This window comes from Dermacentor variabilis, chromosome 1 (genome assembly GCF_050947875.1).
Source record: "Dermacentor variabilis isolate Ectoservices chromosome 1, ASM5094787v1, whole genome shotgun sequence".
NCBI lineage: Eukaryota > Metazoa > Arthropoda > Arachnida > Ixodida > Ixodidae > Dermacentor > Dermacentor variabilis.
The window spans coordinates 90,299,077-90,317,202 of NC_134568.1; the positions used below are offsets into that span (position 1 = coordinate 90,299,077).

The 18,126-nt window shown below is 47.2% G+C and overlaps 1 protein-coding gene across 4 annotated transcripts in view; it reads right to left on the bottom strand.

The window, feature by feature from the left end:
• Positions 1–17,866, bottom strand: part of LOC142580275 (uncharacterized) — a 297,216-nt gene extending 279,350 nt beyond the window's left edge. For 2 of the 4 annotated variants that reach the window (XM_075691137.1, XM_075691138.1), the window contains exon 1: positions 5,151–5,473. The gene's annotated coding sequence lies outside the window, so the exon portion shown is untranslated. Of the gene's footprint in view, positions 1–5,150; positions 5,474–17,767 lie in introns of those variants that run through there. The other 2 variants (XM_075691140.1, XM_075691139.1) reach the window with 2 other exon arrangements.
• Positions 17,867–18,126: the final 260 nt, after the last annotated feature.

Genomic DNA, 18,126 nt, shown 5'->3' on the forward strand with positions numbered 1-18,126 from the left:
CGACACAGTACATCGATATCCAATAAGCTCCAAGGCCTACTGCATTGGCACTACTTGCCTGTCATTTTTTTTCGTTCGGCTCCATTCCGTTCGTATTTGACCTTGTGTACTGTCTGGCGGATCCTAATTTTAACAGTGGCAAGGCGTCTCTCGAGTTTCTGAAAAGGGGCAATGTAATCGGTTCCGGACGCTAACTGGAATAGAAACGTTGTACTGTTGCGGCGCTGAATTAGCTTATTCTGGCGTATGATTATCTTATGACGAAATACGTCCTTTGCCTCAACAGCCCATGCAGGCAGACACGCACGTGCGCTCTCTGTCATCCCTAGACTGTTTCGGCTGTTTGGTTCTTATACTTGGACGTCTAGAGACGTGTAGGACAGACTTCATCAGTGAGAGCAAGAACACCCAGAGATGCTTATTTTAACGCACACGATTGATGTCCAGCTTGGTCTAAACCAGAAAGGAAAGTCTGAGAAACAACCGGACAGACGATTTGGTTTAGGAGCCGACTTTCTGGTCTAACCACTCCGGACAACTAATGTGTGTGCCCTTCCGATGTTATTGTACAAAACAACCAAGAAGCCGTAGCGAATGTGAGACATGATAAACAAGATTCCTAAGCAGCTCGTGATCGCGAGTTAAAGGACCCTTAAACCACCTATTCTACATTAAAAAACAAGAGCGTGGGACTGTTCGGGCTTTTCAAGTTCCTTCTTGACACGTCGCGACGCCAACAGGCTCGTATACGTGATATCATCCTGAGTAAAAGCTCTCGATTTGTTCACAAACGAGAACATCCGTTTCAATCCGTCTGCTAGCTCGCCTTGTCCATGTAGTCGCATGTCTTTGTCATCTTGCTTGCCTGTCGTGTGCAATGGACTGGCTTAGTCTCCTGTCGCGAGTTTTGCAGCCTGCGTGTGGTTTTCGCGGCACGGCGCATTTTCCCGCCAGTGCGGTGGCAACATTACAACGCTTGCGCACACTAGCCATGCACTCTGGCCCCGGAGTCATCGATATAATAAAGCTATTCTTGTCATGCCATTGTCTTCCATTATGTGTATGCGCAGCGCCGACTGATCAATCCTGGCAATAATGTAGGTGGGACGTCACTCAATTTGATGATGAAATGGGAAGAGACGTAAGGACTATGTCTTGCGTGCTAGTGGCATTTAGCGTACTTACTCTAACGTAACGCGACCGCGACTGTAACGCGAGGGTCGACTTTCCGGTCAAGCCAAATACAAAAAAAATAGTAATAAAACCGCGAATGTAACGCGAAATGAAAGAAAGAAGAAACGGCACCTTTCTTCAAGAAATCACAGTTCAGAAACAAGTTCTCTCAGGCGATCCCTTTCAGAGATAGTTTCACTTTCGCGAAATTTCCACCTGACTAGGCACCGAAAGCGTCCCCGATAAGTGTTACGTACTTCTTATGAGGCCACAAAACCATTTCATTCGGGAACGCTACCAGGCCACTACGAAGTGCACAGAACCCTTCTGCCCGGCCTTGCATTTAAAGAGGCCTCCCGTTGGTCTTGTCATCCACGAATCGTTCCGTCCTCTCGGCCATCAAAATTGCTCGCCTCTCGAAACAGGCGTCATACCGAATACGCTACGTCGTCATAACGTCACGAATGAACTGAGTCGAAGCGCGAAAGGCCACAGGGTACTGCAACGTCTTAACCATAACACCAGTCACAAGCAGATGACGTCGATTCCAACAAAGACCAAACTTTAACTTCGATCAGATCAACTTATTTACGGATTGGATCGAGACGTATAGGTTGCCAACATAACGACAAAAACCACAAGATTTGGGATATTTGTCTTAAAATAGTCAGATTTGCCGTTATTCGAATGTAACGCGAGGGTCGAATTTACGCAACTAAAACCATGAAAAAAAAACTCCCGTTACAATCGGGTAGATACGTATTGTGGTACAAAATGAATATAAACAAAATACTGCCCTAATTACACGTCTATTCCACACGATCACGGACTCAAACAGTTAGCTTACTCAAACAGTAGCAAACATATATGTCTTGTAACTTCGTCGTAGGCGAAGCAAATGCCAGCAGTATAGCTCTGCAAGGTTACAACCACGTATAATATCAGATTAACATCGCTTCCACCACCACCATCACAGATCACACAGCAAATCCGCTAGAAAGCGGTTCATAAACACGCACTGTACAATAGTGGAAAAACAGCTCACACATACAGGAAGCCTTTAGAGAATTCGGCTCGTCGGGCCGAATTCTCTAAAGCACTTTCGCAAATACGCCATTGCTCGGCAAACGTTTTGACATAACTTGATCTTTTTATCTTATAACGAGTGCTTGAAAACAAGAGAGCGAGAGAATTAATTCTAAGAAAGCAGAGACTTCGGTCTTTGCTGGTGTGCTCTGGCCTGCTACTCCGCACATGGAGAGAGGAAAATGGACAAAACAAAAATGAAAGATTATCATGAGGAAGCCAACGCGAACGCTTTCACAAAGTGACGTAGAGCTGCAACACGCGAAATTACTCCTCTGCCCGTAGTGTTCCTCGAAGGTACCTGTCCTATTTTATTTCATCCTTATATTTTGGCCAGTTCTGAATTTTTTACTTTCGTAATAGCTTCGCGGACGGAGTAACTGCTTTGATCGGCTTTGTAAAAATACACTTAGGTCGGATGAGTGCTCCGATTCTGACATACGAGTTCTGGGGAAATCCGCATGGTGGAGGAAACTTCATGGAAGGAAAAATTGTCATCCACACAAGAATAACCATTCCATTTTTATTCTATCTCTCTGAGTGATTCGTCATTAGCCCGAGCGGAACCCCGACTATGTTATCGGCATTGTCGACCGGCACGGTTTTTGGAAAAGAATTCGGCGAAATTAGAAGTTGCTTATGATACGCGCAAGGATCCATAACCGATCCTGTAACGCTAAAAACAGAACCACGACATCCCCGCAACGACATCCACGACATCCCCGCAGAGGCTGATGAAGAAAATTCTGCCCATGCACGCGATGGATGAGCAACGGAAGATGATGGTTCTTCAGCTGCGATTACCATTCCGGAAATGCGCGCACATTGCCACTTTTTATTTTTCAACTACAGATTCAATGAAAAAAAAAATCTTATTCACTTGGTAAAAGATGTCTGTCTTTAAGTAAGTGTTGCTGTTTAATTAACAGTACCTAGTCGCACTGGGTGCATTTGACAGCAGGTCAAGCTGAAAAGACCTTCTAGCCCACTGCCTTCCTTGAGTTGCTTCACGAAGACCAAATACGTTCCTTTCAAAACTCGTGTGCTTTGTTTTACGTTTGCACCAATTTAGCTTTTCTTTTTTATTCTTTCGCGCTCTGTGGGGGGGGGGGGGGGGGCGGCACCTCATATGGCCAGCATGCAGAAAAGAAAGCAATAAAGAAAGGAAATCGCGAACTAAGTGAATTTCCTCGTAACGTCTTCGTACGCGGCTTGGTGAACTTAATCAGGCGCTTGCGCAAATATTTAAAAACAAAGAGAAGAAGAAATAGAAACAGAATGCAGCGCTCGGGGCGCCATAATGACGGTCTACGTATCTGCGTCATGCACCTGTTGCTCAAAATATCTCAGCCTCTTGTACAGGCATGCAAATTGAGAAACAAGCCCGTTTTTATACGCTTTCAAAAAAGCACCGCAATATAACGCGGCCTGCGTTACATTCTCGAACTTTTTTGAAAGAAGCCTATTTTCACGAACCAAGTTGGAGCAGAACGCCGTGCAGCGCAGCCTAACGAGAGCCGTGATCACCAAAGCCTCTGAAGCAGGTGTTCGAAGAAAACAAAAAGGAAAAAAAAGATAAAAAATGGGGCCGAGTATAATTTGGTCAGCAAAAGGCAAATGTCATTTCGCAGCAGCTGCGAGTAAACGGCACGCGAGAAAATGCCAGGACAAGGCACCATGGCGCACTGGCTTCCTGAAGTGCGTTCAGCATCTTCGTCCCTGTATAAATGTTGCTTGAAAAAGACACTGACGGGAAGCCGATTCATTTAGGCGCGTTCTTGATACAGAGCCAGCCTGAATGCATGGAACTGGATGGAAGACCCAAGAAAGAAAACCACAACGTGTTTTTCGAATAAAAGCATAGGCATAAACGCGGAAGCTGCCGCTCCTTATTCGGGCGTTCTAGAACGCCTTTAAGTGTTTCCAGATAAACAGCCTGCCATTGGTGATACCACTGTCGATACAACTGTTTGGAAAGAAAGTTGTAGGAAGCAAACGACGCATAACTCCTTCCGCATTGAAATTTCTTCTTGTGTGTGCGTATATGCTTGCGCTTCCTTGCATGCATATGCATATGCGTCGTGCTTTGTGCTAGTGCGGGCGCGGGCGTGTACTTGAGTGATTTTGCTCCGAATACGGCACGCTAGAACCGGCGCAAGCGAAAGAAAAACGAACACTGCACCACCAACTTGAATGTGTACCGACAACACACAGAATACAAGGAAAATCTTACGCTATTTGCCAAGTCATGTAGTGTCCCTTGTAGAGAACGATATAGCGCGTTTTAGAAGAAATATGAGTCAATCAATTCAGAGCATAATTTTTTACTGGGCCCGAAATTAGAGAGAGACATGCAGTGTTTTAGTGAGTCGCATTTTCTTTTTCTTCTTTTCGCTGATGAGCTACGATGAGGTATTTCGCACAGTAACCGTTGAAAACGCATGTACTCACACTCAGCGAATGAAACAATTTAAATAGGTTACGTCAGTTGCATAAGCTGCCAGTGTCAGAAAAAGACGAGAAATTACATTCTTGCGAATACTCCTTCCAACTTCTCCACACCATCCGTTTCCATGGGTATCGAAACTCCTTTCGGATTTTCAGTTTCCGCTCGACTATCGTCTGCGTTCTGTTTATTGAGAGCGTCACTTGGGGACAACAGCACAAATGTACTGTGAAACAAAGTGGAACGAGTAGAACACTTCCTCGTACATATACTAAGACTGCGTCCCCGCAACACAGCTTAAGAGCACACACACACCGTGCGCAACAGCGCAGACACGAGTAATCTAAAACTTTGCAACGACGCTGAATGCGGCGCACAAAGCGTGCACGTAGCAGGAGACCGCGTGCTCCAACAACTCGGCTTGCAAAGGACAACTGCAGCTCACCTTTCTCGAGCGGCGCCGAAAGCTGGTGGCACGAGGCGACGAACTTTGTGTCGAGCAGGCGACGTCCCTTTATTCGCGGCGTCACCGACGGAGCAGTCAGCCGCACGCGGTCGGCGTGCTCTGGCGTTCGACGAGCGCGACGAGGAATCGGCTCCGGGTCCGAGGCGCGCCGCCGAAGCCAGCCGGCTCGAGGTTTTCTTTGAACGGCGCGCTGTAGTCAGACGCGAGTCGCGGCGTTCCCTGGCGCTGCCAGCAGCCAAGGGTTGGCGCACGGGTCGCCCGCTACGTGTTGAATCTGCTAGCGAGAACCTCCGAGCACTTTTGTTTACGTTTGACTGAATCGCTCGGAGCGGCGCTGCGATCGCCGGCCTCTCCTCCTCAGCGCATGCGCTGGCTGCACAGCGAGCAGCGATAACGCCCAGCGCAGGCGTGCCTTACTCTCTCGTCCCAATATTGATCCGAGCTGAGCCGCCTCTGCAGAAGGCACTGGCAGAGGAGAGACGCCCGAAGGAAACCAGCGAGGAAATAAGCGGTTCCTTCCCACCTGGCTCTTATGGCCGGGCGAGTGGAAAGAGCCGCCAAGAAGGGTAGTTTGGCCTCCCCGCGTTCTTCACCCGCGACGGGTGTTTCGTCCAATGGGCGCGCGAAAAGCAACAGCGCAGATGAAAAACGCCCGAGTGAAGAGAGCCGGCGATGACAGCGGCGCTGAGGCGTGATTGGACGCAGCTGCGAATTTCGTCTGGCGTGTCGTTTGAGGGACTCTGCGGAAACACTCAAGGTTTGCGGACTTCCGAATTGTGCAGCCTCCTTGCGAGACCACTTCGAAACCTGTACGAGCAGTAACGATATAAAGAGTTGAGAAAATCTTGTGCGCCTAGAAAAAAAATTACTCTGTACAACTTTCCTTTTCTATTCCGGCTACTCGTGCCCAGTCCCATCTCTCCTATTGTTCACTACCACACTATTCACATTTCTTTTTGCCTTTACGCGCATGTTTTTTGAGAATGTACACACTCATTGTGGTGACTTCAAATGTCCTTCGTTTTGTGGCGTTTTCTTTTAATGTTGGCCAACCTGCATCTCGTATTTCCAAAAACGTTCTTATGCTGCAACTCTCCGTGAGAATATTTGCGAGCTAAGTGCCGTGCTTGACATAGTATTAACATAGGAGGCTGGTCAATGGCGAAGAGTATTTGCGTAAAAAAATCTGTGCAAACACAGCGACTGGACACGTATACACTAAAAGCTCTTACGTTAGAATTTTTTGTAAGAGCAAATTCCAACCAACTGTCATGCTAGATATATCATTACCGAAGGCGGCCTGCCAATCGGAAATAGCACTTACCAAGAAAAAGCTTTGTGAATTCGGCCCCTGATTTCATTATAGCAACCTCCAGGAGTGCGCGTTTCCTCATATATGCCGACTCCACAAACTTACAGTTATGCGCGTCTACGACCATATTCTAAAAAAAAAAGTGCATCCTAGAATCCTTTGTAACAGCTGATATCAGCCAATCCTGAAGTAGGACACATTATTAGCAAATGTGGTTGGCCAATGGCAAAAAACATCTGCGAACGAAAACGTTTGGGAATTCGGCACCTTCCGATGGCGGAATATTGAGGTTATGTGGCGAGCTGAGCTATTGTATTTTTTGTGTGCAACGGTTTCCCCGTCTAGAGCATGACGTATGTTACTACACGTGCGTGTGTGAGAGACAGAGAGAGAGAGAGAGAAATCTGGCGCGTGCACTTTGGCCTGGAAACTTCTGCGACAGAGAATGAATCCCATTAGCACAGCGTCTCACTTTCGCCTGTTCGTGCGGCGACGTGAACGAGTCCCTCAATTTTCTCTCCGCAATATGATTTCTTCGCTGTCCACTATCCAGCCGCTCTTCGAGTACGCTTGTTTGCACGCACGTTTGCGCGTGCCTGCTTTCTTATTCCATCATCGCGCTCGGGGCGCGGGCTTCGTCTGTCTGTCGCTTTGGAGGAACGAAGCGAAACATGTACGTTGGGTTTGAGGGGTTTAATTTACGGAGAGTTTGGTGCTGACGCCGTGGGTCAAATTTTACAGCCGTAGCTCTTATAGGCGCTGTCCAGCGTCGTTGGCGGCGTCATCGGGACCCGCGGCCAAAAAAACGATGTAATGCGAATGCTAGGTGCACATGAACAAACGCACAAACTAGCCTAGTAATATAGAGCACCTCGCGAAGGTACACACAAGCGAGCAAGAGCTGGAAATAGAAGAATGAGCTGGACACTCGCTCGAATCGGGCTTGTTACCCGCGTTTTCTGACTCTCTCTCTCTCTCTCTCTCTCTGCATGCATCGAGCTTGTGGTCGGCATTGACTAAAATATCGTCATATCGGCCTGTCAGGGGACACACAAAGTGCGAATGCGCATGAACTGTGGTGTCAAGGTAGTTCACGCACATCTACCAATGTGCACAGTGCTTTATGCCGCGCGAAAAGTCGCCATTCATACTGCGTATAATGTTGTAGAACATCTCGTTGTCAGAGCTTAGCGATTTCGGACGGCGAATCTGCGATATTCTTTCCTCTTCAGCCTGCGTGTGAAGATTCTATTATTCGCAGTTCAAACATGATTATAGCAACGGTGGTTTTAATGATCAATGACGCGCTTGTTATCACTGTAAAGCAAAAGATTCAACGGAATATAACAATATAACAGAAGTCCGCAATAATACAAATGGCGCGCTAGGTGCCTGGGTGCAAATTTGAAGCAGTGTTAAAAAACGTTTCTTCGCCACTTTAGTGACTTTCGACGCTTTACGTTTTCATTGATTTCGCTACATCAGGCCAGACCCTGCGGCGTCAGTGCGTAACTACCGTAAACGCGACCATTGGCAACTTTCCTAGAAATAGAGAAGATAGTTGGACTGCAAGTGGTCACCGGTATAGTACAAAAAATATGAATATGTGTTAGGCCGGTTTTTCTGCCACGAAATACCTAAGGCTATCTTGCTCCAAGGACTAGGTATAGGGATGGAAAGGACGCCACCACGTTTCAATGGTTATTGCGCGGCTTGCACTGCGCCCACATTTTTACCGCCCAGTGCGCTTGCACTGTCTATAGGAGGGAAAATGTTGGGATAAAGGCAACACATTCTCGACTAAAAGGGAAACTGCGTATTTTTTTTCTTCTTTTTTTACTTCGGGAGTTTGCCTTGTGACATAAACATGTGAAGTGTACAGTACGCCCGTGATAGGGCTAGGAGGCTTGACCTCCCGGTCCCAACATGGGACTAGCCAGGCGGGTGGCAACACCTTGTACAGGACATGAATAAAGTTTTTTCCTCCTCCTCCTCCTCCTCCCCTGAAGTGTACAAGTTGTTCTCAGTGATTAAAGCGTGATACTCGGAGCGCATGGTTTCCGCCGGTTTCTTGCGCTGGGTGATCGCTGTGGGAGGAAATGAAGTCACAATACGTCACAAAGGTTCTCGATTTCATTGTATACCACGATGCATCAGCTCGGTGTCCCGAGAGTCCACGGTCTGCGCAGAAAAGGGCCGGCAGCCATGCGCTCCGAGTGTCGCGCTTCTACGCTATATTGCTGAGCATTGTACGCGTATAATCCATTTTTTTTTTCGGTGAAACTAAACAGGGAGCCATGGTGCGGTCTATAGTTCCACAGATGGTAGTCAGGTGGGCAGCTCGAGTGTAGCCCGACTTTAGAGAGCTAGTGGCGCCTTGATGAGCGCTGGCCGAGACTATTCCACAAAAGCTGTGGCAGATCTGCGAGGGCAACTGGGCTAGAGCAGAAGTAAGAGGTCACGCCCAAGTCTGACCGACACGTTCGTCCACGTGGTGATGCTTTGTGTAATTGAAACGATGCTCTAACGCAGCTATCTGGGTGTAACATTCCCCCCCCCCTCCAATTCCCACAGTGCGTGCAATGTTAATACTTCCTATTGCTTTAGCGTTTTGAAGAACATACTAGAAACAAGAGGGCGTCAATCGCCTGCTGACTTTCCAATTGCTAGGAATCTAATGGAGGAGAAAGATACGCCTGTTTTCATACACGGAATATAATTTCCAAAGAAAATTGAGAACGCACCTTCCTAGAAAAATCCACATTAACGCAAAGAGCACATGCAGGCCATCGTCAACGGAAGTTGGGCATATTTCTTTCTCTATATGATATGCTAAAATCAATGCCATCACCATAAACAAATGGCTTCCAACTGCTCTTGACATTCAACCTCCATAATGGCTTGTCAGCAAACAGGTAAAGAGTATATGCTTGCATACCGTCGTTCACAAAGGGATTTATTTACTGAAAAAGGCAACACAGTTTGCTTGTTTGCTTGCCTTCGGCAGTGACTCATACCAACTATGGGGAATTGGCCAAGAATCAGGTATTTATGAAAAATGATTATATTAGTCTTAAAAAAGCCCTATTGAGAAAGGTTTAATAGCTGAAAACAAGAAATTCAGATAAAATTTAAGAATTCAACGAGAAAGTCGTGCTGATTTAATTATATATGTCTCATAACTGTACCAACATCCCCATGATAATGTCTCAGAGAAAAGGCTCCGAAAAAAAAAAGAATGTCGGGAATCGTTATACTTAATCCAGCACCATGAGATTTTTCTTCATAAAGCACGTTTTCTTAATGATAAAAAAGGGCAACACGACAGGCAGAAGTTTTCTAATGTTTCGCTCTCACCACAGTATCAGCACAAGGTGGAGAGCGCCAGACCAGATCGATGCAGACAATGGTTTAATATAGGTATTCGACATCGTAAACAGGACGTCAATTTTTCAATTGTGCAGAAATTTCTGCTCCAAGGGTGTCAGTAATCTGTTCAGCCGACCAACGTCCTCTTCTTCCCTAGAGAAGCAAGCTTTCTGACTACGTTCAATTATTTGGGGGCGCTGCGGTTTTCCTTTCGTGCTGCATAGCGCGCGCCCTTTGCCTAGCAAACTGTGGAACACTGGCAACCTGAGTGATCAATTCACACTCACAGTAGGGCAATCGACGATTCTTCTGGACTTTCACCCGTTGCCGGAAGCCTCCTGTACCATGGGAGGCACTGCCATGGTAGGTGTAGATACTTTCGACACGGAGTGCGAAGCGCACCACTGGTCGTCTCAGAGGGGCTTACCAGAGCGAGAAAGCAAGACCTGGACGGCGGCTGTCGCCGAGTCATTCTTCGGGTCTGCAACGGCTCTTGGCGAACCCTGTACGTGTTTCTCCATCCGCAGTAGAGGATCATTTCTCGTCGCTCGCAGTCACCACCAAGCCAAGCCTTCCTCCTCCCTGTACGGAATGGGAAGGTGGCGCTTGTGCGTCGTCCACAACTCCCGTCCTCTAGAAGCGTCCATGGCAGCAGACGCAAAGGAGACTGTCGTAACCGCTGCGCTGGGGTCTTACTACTTGCTCAGTTCACTGGAAACTCTTGGCTTCTACTGTACCAGCGCTAGCCAGGGGTCCACGGCGGTACTTCGGCCTTCGGCGAGGAGCTCTACTGTTTTCGGCGAACGCCTTTCGACCACGCCGACATCTGCGATCGTGGCCGACGAAACGGCGGCGGAGGAGAAAGCGCTTCGCCCCACAATGATAGGTGTTCCTTTGGAGTGGCTCATCTAACGCACCTGATGGATGTGTTAGATGAGCATCTTAGCCACCTTGGACAGCTCCTGCGTGACCACTCCCTGAAGGCAGCATTGGACGAGGCTGTGCACACAACCGACCCACATGTTCTGGACTCCAACATGCTGAAGCAGCTTGAGATAGAAGTGCGTGATATAAAACAGGGCGACATTACTTGCGATGTGATCAGACACTTCTTTCACGTAGTTAAACCCATTGACATAGTGTTCACGCCGTACTGCATGTTGTTCTGCCTGCGACTCTTCAACCACATGTGGAGGACAAAACACGTGGACTATGGGGCCACAGCACCTTGGTTGCAGCAAACACTCGACGTTGACATCAAGAACCACCAACATGCTACTGAGAGTGAATGCACGCTTCATCAGTGCCACATTCTGCTCTCGGAGATGAGACACTGCTTGACGCAGGTCAAGTACTGCGTAGTTTCTGAGCTTATAGTTTGTGTTTGGGCCAAGCTGGAATTGCTCGTAGAAGAGACTCAAAATTCGGACCAAGTCATCGACGCTCACGATATCCTGACAGTTCTAATCACGAGGGCCGCGCCTGAGCCAGCATCACGGGATATTCTATCCCAGCTGCGTTCCATCTTCGGCCAACTGCTTCGCTTCAAAGAGGTGCAGGGGGAGCTGCTTTCCCAGCTGATAGTGGCGCCAGCGCCTGCGGGTCCAGGCTTCTCTCAGAATGATCTCGGACTCCTACCAGCGTCTGGTGCAGGACTTTGTATTGAGCCGGTCCCTGTACGATGACAACAACCTTCAAGAACTTGGCTTTCTACTGGACTTTTCAGAGGTCTACAACAGGCAGAACATATAGCCGCGGAACTCAATGAAGTTACATAGCCGTCGATAGTACCCAGGGTCCCCTGTCCAAGTTTAGGGGATGCCACTGCGGCCTACCTGGCGTGCCATGCTACCCGAGTTGCCAGCATACAGTGGATTCATACGGTGCATTTTCAATTCCCTTCCGATTGATGGCATTTAAGAGTGCGCATACGAGAACATGTATTTTCGCCTTCGTTTATATCTGTATTAGCAGTTGTGCTACAGTTCTCTATAATGTAATACATGTTCCATTCCGAAAAAAATGTGAAGCAGACATGAAGAAAAAAATTGAATGGCTGCAAGGGCATACACACGGGGGCAGGTGATGACGCCTAGGACGCCTCGCAGTACTTTATCTTTAATAGTATTACGAATCCGACCACAGATTATCTAGAAACGCAATCTAATGCTGCGAACATCCAACTTCCGTGTTCTGCAACTTCTTTTGTAACGTTATTTTTTCGGGTCTGGATGTCACCTCACATACCTTAGCAATGAAACCAACTGACCCGAATTCACTAATGTTTCGTTTGTAGGTGCTGTTTGCCATTGATCGGTCCTCCCCACCGCCCCCCTCCGCTAATGTGCCGAACATTCCGGTTGCCTGCAGTTGCTGCTCTAATTGAAATTTCTAGCGCAAGAAGGTTCTTTGTGAATACTGGCCCTTGTTCTTTTGATGTTTCCTACATTACTGCACTAAAAGATATCAGGCCAACATATGTTTGCATTTGCCGTTATGTATTCGCCGGTATTGCTACTACCAACAGTGTATTAAAATTAAAACAGAGCACTTAAGGAGTGACTATCACTTTCTTCTTCTCTGATAATTTTTAAGTATCTTTCTTCTGTTTTCTCGACACAAGGGTGCCTTCTGTGTAAAGTGTCCTTGAGCGTAAATTGTCTGTCAAAGCTCAACCGGGGAGTTACGTAGAGGATATCACCACAAGTGTTCGTCAAACATTGGGCCAGTGCGGTGCACTAAAAGCCATGTTTTGCTGTCGACTTCTCCGTTACATACATCCGTGTGGTCCGTAGTCCAAAGGAGATTATCCTCTCTTGCAAGACAACGGCAACTTCTACTTCTAGAACACAGCTATAAAATTCCTCGAAACGAGTTGACTATTGTGAAAGCCTTAAAAAAATTGAGTATGGTTAGAGTAGTCGGTTGCCTTAATCCAAGAGCGAGAGAGATAGAAAGCAAGTTTAAGAGAGGAGAGTACCGCGCGCTTGCAGGACAAGCTACAAGAGGACTTTATGCATTCACTAAAATCGGTGCTCTTCAACAACTGCATGAATGCTCGAATAGCTTTTTGCGCCAGTGAAGGACTTGGTGTCACGGTCCGAGTATTTTTAAAGCGCAGCGCTTGGGTGCCCGTTCTCGCGGCGAGCGGATGAAAGAGTGAACGTGCAGCGCAGCGGGGGATATAAGACGCGAGGAGGAAGGTCGAGGAGGAGGGTGTAGCGGAACCATGAGGCGGAAAGCAGAGCAGGAGGGTATGACGAAAGCTTTAGAAGAAAACTGTGGTGCGGCGACGATGGCTACGAAATGGCACCAGAGTAGCGCGCTTCGTCTGGGAGGTCTGCCTGCGGCGGCTGCTGTGAATCGCGCCCACGCGTCACCCACGTGCTAGCTTGCGCGATCTCCAGTTTCGCGAGGCAGTCGCGCCATACTTCGTTCCGTCTGCAGCGTGCCGCACTAGACAGATTGTCCGGGCCATCCAATATATCGCGAAATGAAAACACGTGTATAGCTGCGCTCAAATTTCGCATTCGGGACTATCGTAATCGTCAGAGAATGTTTTACCTAGATTCCAGATTCCAGCTTCCAGTCCGAAATCTAGCCGGTTTAAAGTTGTGTGGAGAGTGAGCTTTGAAATGTTAGCAGAAAACAAGTGCACAAGCGCTTTCTTCCTGCGTACCGGCGTCGTACGTCGGACTATCGGCCATTCCATTATTGTAAGAATAGGCGTTCGGAAACGCCACTCCCTGCCATAAGTGGGGCAGCAGTGTTGCCTGGCAGCCTGAGAAGCCTCGTTAGCATTAGTAACCATATCGAATGGTCCAGGTTACGCATAAGAGAGTTATAGCGCCGAAAAAACACAACACACAGCAAGCGAGACGGGACAGGCGCAACTTCCAAGTGTTTATTCACCGCGTATGCGAATGAATATAAGGACAAGAAAAGATTGGTAGCAAGAACCACACATGCGCACGAGGTTTTTACAAAAAGCGGATAAGATAGGTATTACAAGCATTACTCAGTTACCTTTCTTCTACAGTGGGCCCCTTTCTTTGTATTCCTTCTGCAATACCACCGCCTCTTTCAGTGTTAGTCAGCCATATCGCCCTCATCTCCTGCCGCGCTAGGAAGATGGGATTCTGCATAAGGAAAAGCCTAGTCCCACACGAGATTTCGTGCCTGTTTGGTTCTACCAGACCTTCACTTGGCCACGTCAAAAGGATATGCAGAATTTTACGCTCGGAACTGTGGCGTCAGGTACGTCTTCTGCACGATTGGCTGCAATGGATATGTTTTTCCCAGAACTCTGCGAACATTGCAGGCGTGAAACTTCAGTCGTGCAGGCGGCTCGCCGCCCAAACTAGTGAATTCCTGTGGAAAAAGATATTGCCGGTATTATCAAAATGTGTTGAAAGAAGAAACCAAGACAGCAGCATGACACTCAGGGTTCTGGGGGGTACTAGTATCCCGGATGATGTAGTTGCTGCCCTTAGGAAGGGCCCGAAGTACAGCATCGAGCCTAGGATTCCAGGGCATGAGCTTCTTTCCTTGAATCGAAGGATTGCCGGTAAAGCTGACCCAGAGGACCAGGAAAGGTGCTTGCTAGACGGCGTGGACAGCCTCAACAGGACCGCGCCCATCAACGGAGCTGGACATGAGTCGACCACCAAAAGAGTCGTCAAGTTCTTCGCCGAGCAGAAGCTGCGACTCACTCAAGCGGACAAGCAAGGCGGATTCGTCATCATTCCGTCTGGTATGTTCAACGAGAAGGTTCATGAAGCTGTGCACAGGAATTTCCGGAAGACTGTGGTTAATCTGGGTAAGCTAAAATCTAATGCGGTTTCTCTGTGTGAAAGTATTGGCTTGGACAGAATTGCTAAAGGTATTCGGCCTTGTAAAGGAAATAGCTTACACGTGTTTTTCACGGCGAAAACACATAAGGAAGGAATACCATTCAGATGTATCGTGAGTGAAAGAGGGGCTTGGCAGAGCAATGTTAGTGGTTTCCTGTTAAGGCAACTTAAGGGATTAGATGTCGAAGACCCATTTTCTTGCAGGAACTCTCTTGATGTTGTTAAATTTTTGAATGACAATAAGTCTTCAGGCTATATGTTTTCCATTGACGCTGTTGATCTGTTCTATTCTACCCCAGACTGAGCTGTTAGCCGCTGTACAGTCGTGCATTGAAAAGAATCGGGCGATTCCCTTCCAGAACTCTGCCGGTGTTTCTGTTGCGAATTTCTTGGCAATGTTAGAGTACTACTTGTCTTGCACGGTGGTATTATTTGAAGACCAGCTGTTTGTTCAGAAAAAAGGAATTTGCATTGGTTCCTGCGTAGCTCCAGTGCTATGTAACATATTTCTCGCGCAGATGGACAGGTCACTGGCGGATACTTTCGACGAAGCCAAAGTGCTGAAAGCATTTAGATATGTTGACGATTTTTTAATTATTTGTAGGAAACAGGTTTTCTCATCTTACCCATAAATAGTGGAAGAAGTTTTATCTGGTTTTAAACTACTTGGAAAAGGTTTGGACTTCACCCACGAGCTTGCCCAAGGCAACAGATTGCAGTTTTTAGACATTGACATCACCCTTAATGACCAAAGCTTTTGCTGGATGTATCGCCCTCGCGCACAAAAAGAACTAATGCCCTATGATTCATCCCATTCAAAGACAGTAAAACGCGCCATTGCTCAGATGTGCCTGGAAGCGTCGCTGAAGAAATCTTGTTGCCATAAGGCAGAGGAAAGCTTTCACACCCAGATTCGGAAGTTGGAAAAAGCAGGCTTTCCAACCTCGATCTTAACCGGAGTAGCTGAAGCCTTGCTGCGAAAATTGAAAAAAGAAAGTACAAAGAAGGGCGACCAAGATGACGTCCCCAAAAGCAAAAGTAGACCGGTCGTCATCCCGTACACCCATAAGGTAGCGCACAATTTGAAGCATGTGGCGACAAAATATAAGGTTCCTGTGGTTTTTTCCGCCCCAAAGAAACTGGCTGGCCTGTGCGTTAAAACTGATCCCAACAAGGTAAACAAAACTGACTGTAAGAAGAGACATGCAGCTCCGCTTGTTAAATGTGCCGTGGGAGTCGTATATCAGATACCTCTCACATGCGGAAAGAAGTACATCGGACAAACCGGCCGTTGTATTAACGACCGATTAGCGGAACATAATCGGGATTTAATAAATGGCACTGGTTATCATCTGCCGCATCATTGTAAAGCCTGCGGAGAAGAAAGGAAGATTAAGTGTGTGGCAAGGCTGAAAGAAGCAAAGGTTTTAAACAGAAGTAAGGACCAGACAGCCCGTGAACTGTTGGAGGCCTTCTATATTGAAAGAAACTGTAGCGAGTGTGTTAGCGCCCCATCTATCTCCATTTATAAGAATGAAACTGCGTTTTTAGATACACGTGCGTGAGATACGTGTGTACCTCACCTATCTTTATCCGCTTTTTCTAAAAACCTCGTGCGCATGTGTGGTTCTTGCTACCAATCTTTTCTTGTCCTTATATTCATTCGCATACGCGGTGAATAAACAGTTGGAAGTTGCGCCTGTCCCATCTCGCTTGCTGTGTGTTGTGTTTTTTCGGCGCTATAACCCTCTTCTGGAAACATGCACCAACTAACCCTCCAACAAGTATTACCCAGGTTACGCATCCGTCAATTGAGACGCCGGAGAGCTTCAGAACGCTTGTTTATTTTTGCGAGGAAGCATATGAAGCTGTCTTGCTGTGAGAAATTACACCACCCTACAAGCTCAGTAGAAGAACACTCCGTGCACCACACCTAAACCTAACGAAGAGCCAAGAAATCACATTTGGGTTATTACAGACTAAAACATTTTCCCTTCCAATAACGATGCCCCTGCTGTTCCCCACACATCTAAATGCCGATGGTCCGGAGCCCACACAGAGTTCACAGCTGGCGTCAATGCATCACCCACACGTGTCCTTCTTAACGCAACCTCTTCGCGGCGGGAAAGTGTTTACGCGCACACTTATTAATGTCGGAAGCACTATCCTTCTCCGAAGTTTGTTTCAGGCGCACAGAGAGAGGCAAACTTGACGTCAGAATCTCGCAACCATGAGGTACGCAACAAATTATCGCAGCAAAACAGAAAGACGGAGAGAATGCATTACGTTGGGTGCATGACGCTGTGGGACGGGCTCACTCAGGATGAGGATGACAAATGACACCGGCGGTACCGTCGCTTGATGGGAAGGTGTGCCATTCGCCCGGCGGGAAGCGTCGTTCAGCTCTTCTCCGCCTCGTGACGACCAACACGGCGCTGCGGTCGGAGGCCTGTCACAAGTATAGTGCGCGTCGTGTGCTTCTGCGGCCGCATTAGACTGGAACTGCGGCACATTTAGCATAGTATTCACACTGAAAACCGCCTTCACAATAAAATCATAGACAGTTGCTGAATGCAGCAGAACTCTGCCACTTGCGAAGGTAACGTACTTGCCTTTTCCGTCCTGTGTTTGTTTGCCCGTTTGAGGTGCAAAAACATAAAACCTATTAGCGCTGTTTAGTTCGGTAAACACGTTAAACTTTCGTCTATGAGGAGAAGGACAAATTCTACATAGACGAAATAGCCCTTCATCAGTTCTAAAGCGACAAAGGCGCAAGCCTGCTTTGCGGAACCGATACATGGTATGTAGGGGCTGTATGCGAACTTCACTTCGTGCAGGGTGTGTTACTATACCATGTAATGCTGAGGAGAAATTATTTGGCTTGAAGGTGTGCAACACACAATGGCATAAATAGAGATATTCGTACAACTAAAATTTTTCGGTTCAATTTCTTTGGCCGTATTGGGGCAGCTATTATAAACGAGACAGGCTTGCAATATAATTTAACCATATTTTTGACAATACCAATAAACTTGTTCGTGATAAAAAAAACTAATTCTTACGTTGTTCGATGATGTATGATGAGGGGAGTAGCTTGTAGCATGAAAAATAAGTTTGGACTCGTGATGATCGTAATACGTATATGTTCGAATGCAATAGTTATTTAGGTAATTCTTCGGTCACACACGCAAACCAGCAGCACCAGGCTTTTACTGCAACTACAGCTTTAAATGAAACACTGCACTGCATGACAGCGCTCCCAATGCATGTAGCGTATAGCTGAAGGTGCTTTTTCTTTTCTGCAGTACACTCAGGAGCCAAGTTCTTGGTCTTCACTAAGAAGTGTAGGCGAACAATATATTATCTTGATGATGCTGCTTGTATTTTCGATTTTATGCTGCTCACAACCGATGACTCATGA